General features: G+C 35.3%; 1 long non-coding RNA gene across 1 annotated transcript; it reads left to right on the top strand.

The window, feature by feature from the left end:
- Positions 1–6,181: 6,181 nt before the first annotated feature.
- Positions 6,182–9,837, top strand: LOC120423053 (uncharacterized). The gene is made up of 3 exons (XR_005606198.2): positions 6,182–6,359; positions 6,468–6,611; positions 9,508–9,837. It is a non-coding gene; the product is annotated as an uncharacterized LOC120423053 (long non-coding RNA).
- The last annotated feature ends 513 nt before the right edge of the window (positions 9,838–10,350 follow it).

The following is a 10,350-nucleotide window of genomic DNA, read 5'->3' on the forward strand; positions in this document are numbered from 1 at the left end:
ATTCAGTAAGTTTTTTCTAAAAATTTTCTTACTTTTGGTAATCTCTTAGTCACAAGCAATAATCGTTCCAAAATGGATTGAGATTTAACACACAGCTGAAAGGAACTCCAAAACTCTGTTATGTACTGCGAATGAACTAATTGTAACATGATTATTCACTAATAAAACCGAATTGAATAATTTGTAATTCATTTATTCTTTTAGGATAAATCCTGCAAACTTTTCATTAAAGATCTGAGTTGTGAGAGATGAGAGATGAAAGACTAGGGATGAGACAGAAAATATGCCACAAAGTTGGAATATGAGTTTTTATACTTTAAATTTGAAAAAAAATCTTGAAATAATGTTTCTACCAGACTCTGTTGTAAAATAAAATTCGCCAAAAATACAAATGAGATTTCATTTGCCAAACACAATAATATATCGTTTCTTTCAATTTCAGGCCAACTCGTGATGATTGAGATTCCACACACTCGTACATATGTTCCTCAACCTGAAACACGCAGAAATTAATTTCGAATTTCAGACACCCGCTGCAATTTCGACCGAGAGTGCAATAAAAGCATTATAAATATTTTATGTTACTTTATGAATTCTTGACTTTTTTTTGATAAGGTCCTATAAACAAATGTAAACAGTGAGTGTATCCCTTTCACACCTAATGTCAAAGTCCATCGGAGTAAGCGGGATACACTCAATGTTTACATTTGTTTATAGGACCTTATCAAAAAAAACTCAAGAATTCTTTCTCCCAACCAGGGACTCGTTCCATCTCACCCGGTCGTGCAATTATGGTCCAAAAAAGACCACATCAGCCACCGCACACATGAAACTGCGTCGAAACCGTGGTTCCAGAGAGGTGAACCAGGGAGCTTTTGAGTCGAGGCGGATCGTTCGTGACTGGAGACATGCCGCGCGCACGGTAGCAGTTTTGAATAAATTAACATTCCAACGCCCAAGGCTCCAAAAAAGTTGGAACGGTAACTTCAACTCAACGGATCTCGGGCATAACTCAACCAATCAAGATGATTCTTCTTTCCAGTGATTTGTTAGGATGTCTGGATGATTCTAGATTTTTGCAGAACTTAATTTGATCAAATCTGTAATTTTTGCGACTAAAAACATCGTTCCAACTTTTTTTTTCGCGTACAAAAAAAAATTCGCCAAAAATTCCGCGGAGGCAGTCGTTTTGAAAAAAGGTGGAACGATGTTTTCGGTCGCAGAAATTACAGATTTGATCAAATTAAGTTCTGCAAAGTTCTAGGATCATCTAGACATTCTTACAAATTACTGGAAACAAGAATCGTCCCGATTGGTTGAGCTATGCCCGAGAACCAGCGAGTTGAAGTTACCGTTCCAACTTTTTTGGGAGGCTTGGGCGTCCGTGTAAGTTGGACATGCGTTGGGCGTTCCAGTGTTAAAGCGAAACTTTGATTGCCTCACCTCCCCAAATGCTTTACCCACTGACTACCTCTCTCTCCATGGGACCATAGGTTCATATCCCCCCAGAACGAACCAATGCAATTCGTGGTCCGTGGATGGTCCGGATTAGTTTTGGGTCGCTTCGGAAGAGGAACAAGAAAAAGAAGAATCCTCCCTCCAAGTCTAGTGACGACGACGACATTGAAAATGGGATTCCACCGTCGTCGACGACGCCAGTCTGCCGGTGGCTACGCCAACCCGGAGACGACCCCGGGTGATGGTTGGACCAATCGAGAACCTTGCCAAGAAGCGTGTGTTGGCATCTTACCCGCGCCGAAAGGGCGAAAACATTTTCGGGCTTTCGTGGTTCATAAAATCAGATTAAGGCTATCTCTCCCGGCCGGGTGGGGGGCTAATAAAGCTCTAATCCTGGAGTCAATAAGCTTCCGAAGTGTGCTACTGTTTGGCCCCGAACGTCGTGATATTGGCATGCCCCTGACGTGCAGGAGGAGCCACCCAAAGTGTCTCAGTCGCCGTGTGTAAAGTTATGATGGGCTCCTGGAATGCTCCTCATATATGCCGGCTGATACGATAAATTATTGGATTGTCTAAGATATGTTGCTGTGGTGTGGATAGACGCGAGTCTCTAAGATTGGGGAGTGTTGGCGGGATAAGAATGACATTTTTCACCGACTTAATTGGTTTATTCGGAGCTTTTCGTGAGAAAAATCCCACGAATTATCCGCATCGATGCAACTATAGTTTACAGCTTCCGCACACGGTAAGCATATCGTAAGCTGGAAAGTTTTTGGTCAGTTCTATAGCTACGAATAAACATAATTGCATACTAAAAAGCAGGGCTGCGGAGTCGGGTCATCTTTCAAACGACTCCGACTCCAGCATTCTGAGATTAGCCGACTCCGATTCCGGCTCCGGCTTTCAGCTCCAACCGAATCCGACTCCGATTCCTACCTGGCCTACCAACTCTAGCCAACTCCGATTTCCAGCTTTCAACAAATGGTTGGCTCCAACTCCGACTATGACTCCACATATTTTAAAATGTTTCAAAAGTTAGTTAACTAGTTTTTTAAAACATTGATAAATAGGTTTATTTTATTACTCTCTAAGTGTCATATTTTTTTCATAAGTAAAATATGTTCGAATCACAAAACGGAAAAAAGTTTCTAGGGAACTAGTTTAACTAGTTTTAAACGTTATTGAAACAGAAGAAAAATTGCAGTTTTGAAGGTATTTTCAACAATTTTGTAAGTAAATTTGGATTTAATCACTTAATCTTAAATTTACATTTAATTTATTTAAAGCTTATATATTTAAATATTTGATAAATATTTTTTGAACGAATCATTAAAATAAACCTAACCTTCATGATCGATTTAACATATAAATTCAATTTGCTCACTTTTAGGCTAACATTTATAAGAAGCATAGTTTGATAGTCACTGTGCTTCTTAGTCACCTTGGTTTTTTAAGTAACAATTTTAAACTTTTTATAGCTCCATTGATTTTAAGACGTACATTGACATCACGCCATGGCAGAAGGAGATTATCAAATCAAATCAATGTATCTAAAAAAATTCTTAGTGGAAAGGGCGCTTTAGGGGACCTTTTGAAATATTCGTGACCTAGAAAATTTATCTTAATATTAAAATTTTCTATGTATTTAAAAGAAGGTGCACGATTCTCTTGAATCTACACCTAAAACGAAGCTTAATGGATGATCGTGCGCATCCTTAAAAATATATGAAAAAAAAAACTAAAATTGGAAGAAAAAAAATCCACATGTCAAATATTTTCTAGGTCACGGACAATATCATAATAATCACCTTCCGTCATATTGGCGTGGGACATATACATAATGTGAAATTTTTAACGATTGAATAATATTCGAAAAACAAATTTAAATTCTATAATTTTATCATACATTATTTATTATGTCCTTTTCGGTACTGCAATCTTAAGATTTGTTCAACGATAATTTGCAACGATATCAAAATAGTTTGCCTAAGGATCAACACTTTCAGATTTTCGTAGAGAAATAGTAAACATTACGATAATCGATATACACTCAACCCCCGGTGGTTGGTCACTTTTTCGTTTTACACTTTATTAGTTTGTACCCCGTTGGTTGGTCAAAGTCTAACTAAAAAGTGACGAACTGTCACTTTTTACACGGCGCACACGCACACTATCAAAACAAACGTGTGGTAGTGTGTGTGAACTCCGTGTAAAAGGGGTGTCAAACTAAAAATTATCCCCGTCTGTTAGAAAACGGTTGGTGTCAAACCATGGGGGTTTGAGTGTATTTAACATATTCAATGGTTGCAACTTTTTTAGATATTTTTTGTCAGTTTCAAGTATCTTAAACCGCGACACCTTGATTTTTTGTACAATACAAAACAAAATAAACAAAATGCGTATATTGAGTCCCAAGTAATAGATTATTATAATAGTTGGTTATTTGATGGAAGAGTTATACTGTCAGTGATTTTTTTCCGGATTTACAAAAACAGTGATTATCATTTTTAATCATTTTATGAACCTCGTAATTTTTTCCCTGAAACATTATTTTCAATATCGGGATAAAATATGACTGTTTGTGTTCTTTTTACAGCATAAACTAGATTAAATTTGGTCAAATTTGAATTGTAAGGGTACATAAATAAAGCCAAAAGGAAGCACCCGAGAAGACGGAAATAACTTGGGAATAACATTCTTTGTTATTTGAAAATACTAGGCCAATAACATTTTATGTTATTTATAACAGGATTTGTTATTCGTCGTTATGATTTTTTTGTTATTGGATTGTTATTGTAATAACAGACTTATAACATTTTACGTTATTCTTCGAACAAATCTTTGTTATTATTTTTTGTTATTTTAACAACTAATCCGATCATCCCAATAACAGTTGGAGTTATGTCTCCATAACAACAAATGTTATTCCCAAGTTGTTTTGGCTTTCAACCAATATTAGACCAATAACAAATTTTGTTATGATAACATAAACTGTTATTAAAGTCTTATGCAAAAATGGATTTTTCAAGAATATTCCATAACATTTTCTGTTATTTTAACAGTATTTGTTATTGATATGGCATGAATTTAGTTATTACCGTCTGATCGGGCAGTCAAGAATCAACTGAATATGTCTGACTACAAAACCAATATTGTTTATTCTTTTTTGAGTTATGATGCTACATACTTGGGTAAGAGAAGATTACCAGGTTATAATTTAGTGATCATAATAAAAGAGCACAATTAGAGCTTTCCAATCAAAATAAAAATGCTTCAAAAACACAATGGTACCTGATAAATCTCTTTAATGAAAAAAATGGCAAATGGCAGTGCATGTGACTTAAAAAAAAACAATTAAAAATATAAGAAGTTTTGTGGATTATCCTGCATTCTAACAAATCCCGCATAAAGATTTCTGATGAACTTACATTAAATTTTAACGTTACAAAACGATAAAATATATTGTCATTTTCCCGCATAAAATTATATGATGATTTGCACTGTTAAAATCATGCAGTTACAATAGATATTATAATATCTATGGTAAGTTTATTGTTGACTTTTTCGAACTTTATTGGAATGCCGATAGAGCTACCTTAAAATTTATCGTTACAGCAAATATTATGGTTCTGTTATTGGAAATCTCATAATGCATTTTTTCCAATTATTTTTTACAGTAAGTTTCATTGTAATGTTATAGTTACGTAGTGTAATTTTTTTTAATATTGCGAATCTTGTAATTAAAGTATTGAAAACCGAGTTATATTTTAAATACAAAACATTACAAACGATTTTGACAAGCTCAAATCAAATAAAATCAAATTATTGAAATATTAAAGTACTTAAATATTAAAATATTAAACTATTTTCATTTTAAAAGTATTGAAATACTAGAAAAATAAACTATTTTGTTATAAAATATATTGAAAAATTAAGATGTTAAAATATTAAAACATTGAAATATTTAAAAAAATAAATATTAAAATATCAAAAGAGTCGAAAATAGAAATATTTCAGTAATAAAATATTCATAAAATAATACTAAATATATGGCAACATAAAAAATATTAGATTTTTTCGAAATTTTTACATTTTAGAATTAAATGTTGTTTGATTGCTTCTACACATTGTGAAGTTTTGATACTCTGAAACTTTATATTTTTTTGATTTTATTACACTCAAACTCCGACGGTTTGATACCAACTTTGGTCAAACCAACGGGGTCACTTTTTAGTTTGACACCCCTTTTACATGGAGTTCACATACACTACCAAACGTTCGTTTTGATAGTGTGCGTCGTGTAAAAAGTGACAGTTTAGTTTGTTTTTTCAAACGAAAAAGTGACCAACCACCGGGGGTTGAGTGTATTGAAACATTTAAACATTTAAACATTTAAACATTTAAACATTTAAACATTTAAACATTTAAACATTTAAACATTTAAACATTTAAACATTTAAACATTTAAACATTTAAACATTTAAACATTTAAACATTTAAACATTTTAACATTTTAACAGTTTAACATATTAATCTCGATTGTAACATTTAAATTTAACATTAAACTTTAAAAAATAATATTTACAATGAACGCACTATTACACCGAACCCGTGCGACACTCCTAAAATGAACGCACCATGACACACTGAACATGTGCAGCCGACGCTCAAGAAACGAACGCACCATGGTTGAGCGAGCGCCGAGCTGTCATTTTTTATCACTCGCGCGTGTTCGCGTCGCCGTTTGGTTTTTTTTTGGTTCGGTTATTTCCGCGTAATCGGCATCCGGCACTTGTTTGAACGCGTTCCAGGCGAGGTTCCCGGAGCTACCTCCCGGTGTTTGTTGGACCTGTTGGACAGATCCGCCGGGTTGATCTGTTGTGAAGCAACAAAAATTGCAGGTGAGTAATTTGATGTCGGTGTAATTTCAGGGGGGCGGAATCTCATCCCACAGCTGGCATTTGTCATAATAATTATTAACCACATTTTTTGTGTTTGTTGTCTTCTAGGAGGAGCCGCCATGACGTGCAAGGACGCGCTGGAAAGGTCCTGAACGCGTTCCCGGTGCTGGTGCTGGTGTTGACTAGACAGATCCACCAGGCGACGGATCCGGTACGGCTCCCGAATGGCGACGATTAGTTTAGCAACCACGAGTGAGTATTGGGTTGTGAAGTGAAATTTGTGCCTGGGATTTTTTTCTGTTTTTTTTTTCTATGAGGAAGGCAGAGACACGGCCCCATTACGTTAACCTAAGTTACAGGTGTTCATGTAGAATTCATAAAAAAATTAAGCACCTGCAAAATTGCGAAATGTAGTCAAAAAGTATTTTTTTCGTTAATTAGATCAAACCAGTACAGAGCGGAATTTTCAATTCGAATAGCATTGCATTCGCTAATTAGGTTTTACAGCGTGACGTCACGAGCGTACACGCACACACATTTTTACTTAGACACACGTGCAAAAAATGTAAACAGTGCAGCCGAACTGTCAAATTTCTAACCTAAAAATCGAGTCGGCGTAAAACCTAATTGGAACGACTGACAACTGTCAAAAGCACGACACAAAATGCTCGGGAATTGGCAAACAATGGGGTAGAATTGTAAACATTAGTTCGACCGCTTTCGTGATTTTTAATTCGAAAGATCGAAGTAGCAAAATTCTGGCTAACAAATCCGCTCTGTACAAGAAATATCAGAGACAATTTGAAAATGCCTGGGTTTTAAAAATCAACCCTTAGAAACATCTTCAAAGAAAGAACATGATTTTTTTTAAATTTGTTTGAATCATTTTTAACAACTGTACCAATAAATTCGAAGAACGAGTTTTTATGTTAAAAAAAAAATAATCATCTTCCTAGTGGTGCTCTGGTGCACTATTTGTAGTACCAACCACTAGTGTCTTCTTTTTATCTGCAATGACTTCGCCGCACTGGGCATCTAAGTGTACGAGGGTATAGCTTGGAACGAAGCCCCGAAAAATTGACACTTAGAATTTTATGGCGCTCGCCGCCGGACCTCTGGATTGTGAGTCCAGTACGCGGTCCGATTGATCCACCTAAAAAAATCAAACCATCCACATTAACGACCCCCGGGTCGTTTGTGGTCTCTATTGCAAGTTTCTGCTCGAACCTAGGAGTCCGAAGGCTTGAATGGGGAGAGCATCCAAACCTCTTTCTACTCCAAGGAACCTTCCACCCCACCATTGGATTGCGGGTCCAACCGCCGCCAGCAATTCCACCGGAGTAGGCTTGGTTTGGTGCGTTGTTTGTACTTATGGCATGGAGACGACTTCTACACCTGGAATGACTTAACGGCCTAACAACAAAGACCGGGACCGACATTTTACTTCCTCATCCGATGGAAGGTTGCAGTAGATGGGAATCGAACCCAGAATCATCCGCTTACAAAGCGGACAGCGTAACCATTCGGCCACGCACTGCCACCTATATTTTTTTTTTTTTTGCACAGATTCGATGTTGTGGGTAAAAGTGAAAACATTTGTTGCATTATTATACACTGAAACCTCTGTTTTGATACTGCTGTAGTCAAACCATCGGGATCCATTTTAAGTTTGACACCATTTTTACACGGAGCTCACAAACACTACAATAACGAGAAATTAAAAGTAAGAGTGTGTGCGTGCAGCATGAAGTTTAACTTTTTGAAAAGCCATGGTAAGCTTCACAGCAACTGGGCAGAATGTTTAACTACATGTTGCTGTTTTGTCAGCTCGATATTCGTAATAATAGAGTAGAGCGGGGCAAAGGTAGCTACTTAATGACCATCACTCTGTCATCGATGACCATTAAATATTTCAGATTCGACATGTTTACCACGTAGTACTAGGATTTCCCTCAAATCGCTTGTATATCGAAAACCAGGCAATTGGGTACTAAAGCCCTATGTAAATTTTTATGTACAACGGTAAAAAACACGATTAAAAACCATTTATAATCACTTTTTTTCATTTTAATGCAAAAAATTTTTTTGGCAAGACAACATTTTTTCGATGGATCAACTATGGTCCCCTTGGAAAGACCTGTCAAGTAGGACCTTTTCTGTCAAGAAGGACCGCGAGGTTAATTTTTCAAAATTGATTTAAAAATCCATTTTAAACTCTTTGTGGTCGTACAAAGGGTCATTGTACTCAGAAAAATAAGCTTTATCGCTGTAAACAATAATATCAACAATCTAAGCTTCATTTTAGGACCCAATTGCTAAAAAAATGAAGTGCCCCGTATGTGGGGCAAAGGTACGCACCACGCGGGCAAAAAAAATTTTCGCTTATTTTTTGTTTAAAACTAAATTTTTCATCTAATTTTCAATGGGGGGTCGTTTTTAACACCAAATAAAGATAATTTTATAGTATATTGACTTTCTTGAACTAAGTAAAGTTTAATTTGTAGGGTTAAAAACCGTTTTATTTTTGCATAAGTTTTAATTTTTGGTTCGATTTTGGCAGAAATACTATTTTTCAGTGATTTTGAATCAGAATCAGAAAAAGAGAAATTACAAAAAATCTTTTATGATTAGCAAAGTAATTGGCTAGGCTAAATACTAGTGAAATGGCTTCAATGATTTTGTGAACCTGAAGTTTTGTAAAACCTTATTCTGTAAATTTCAAATATTAGATCAAAATGGCCGAAAAGTGACTTTTCTGAATAACTTACACAATCTTCCATCAAATCAAGTAAAAAACCCGAATATGAGCTTTTAAGGTAAAAATAAAGTATCAAAAAGATCAACGTAACGTTGTCCCATGCGTACTTTTGTCCCGTACTACTCTAGTGCCCGTGAGCTCTGTATAAAAAAATGACAGTTCGTCAGTTTTTCGTTTGACATTAAATCATCGTACAAACTAAAAAAAGTCAAAAGAAAAAAAGGACCAACAACCGGAGTTTGAGTGGACCAAAATTAAACGGGGTACTTTTTAATGCTAAGCAAATAGCTCTGGGCATTAGAGGGTTAACAAACTAATTTTATTTTCGTTCAATGTTGTTTGTATTTCTAGCGAATTATCTCTAATTTAGTTTTTTTTTCTTTTCTGCAGGGGCTAATTTCTCGTGGATTGTGCTGCCTGATTGCGCGAATGCCGACAGCTCCGTTCATTGAAGTAGACGACGTGTTCAGCTTCATCAAGAATATATTTTCGAGCAGTGTGGACGCACTGGAACTAAACTAAAGGAAACGTGAACCAGTTCCATCGATCCGTGGATGGCTTGATTGAACCGGAATTTCAAAAGAAAACGGCGTGGAGAGAAAGCGTTAAATGAAATTTAAATAAAATGCAATAAAAAAAACAATTTAGAAATACTGCTAAATTTACTGTATAAATGATTGATATCACTGTCCAAATATAGTTTTTAAAGTAAGATTAAGTACAGAAGAAACATTAAAAAAAATATAATTTCACTGTGTATTACATTGTAGTGCTTATTTATTTCATTGTCCGAATATAGTTTTTACAGTACCATTTAGTAGGGAAAAAAACCATGAAGCACTGTAAATTTACTGTGCAATGCATTGTAATGCTTGCTGTTTTTATTATTAATGTATGATGTTTTCTATAGTCAGGACGAATTTTTGGATGAAAAATGCAACATTAGATTAACAGTAAAATGCGTCGTATTTGGAAAAAAAATGTATGGAAAAATTTCGAAATTTTTATGGTACCGGTGCATAACAACCCCCCTTTTTTATGGTAAAGTCCCAAAATACGACGCAAATTATCTTAAAAAACAATGCTGTCTACTGTTAAAACACTGTCAAAATGACAATATATTTTATCGTTTTGTAACGTTAAAATTTAATGTAAGTTCATCAGAAATCTTTATGCGGGTTGACAGTGTTTTAACAGTAGACAGCATTGTTTTTTAAGATAATTTGCGTCGTA

The sequence above is a fragment of the Culex pipiens genome, chromosome 1 (assembly GCF_016801865.2).
Source record: "Culex pipiens pallens isolate TS chromosome 1, TS_CPP_V2, whole genome shotgun sequence".
Lineage (NCBI taxonomy): Eukaryota > Metazoa > Arthropoda > Insecta > Diptera > Culicidae > Culex > Culex pipiens.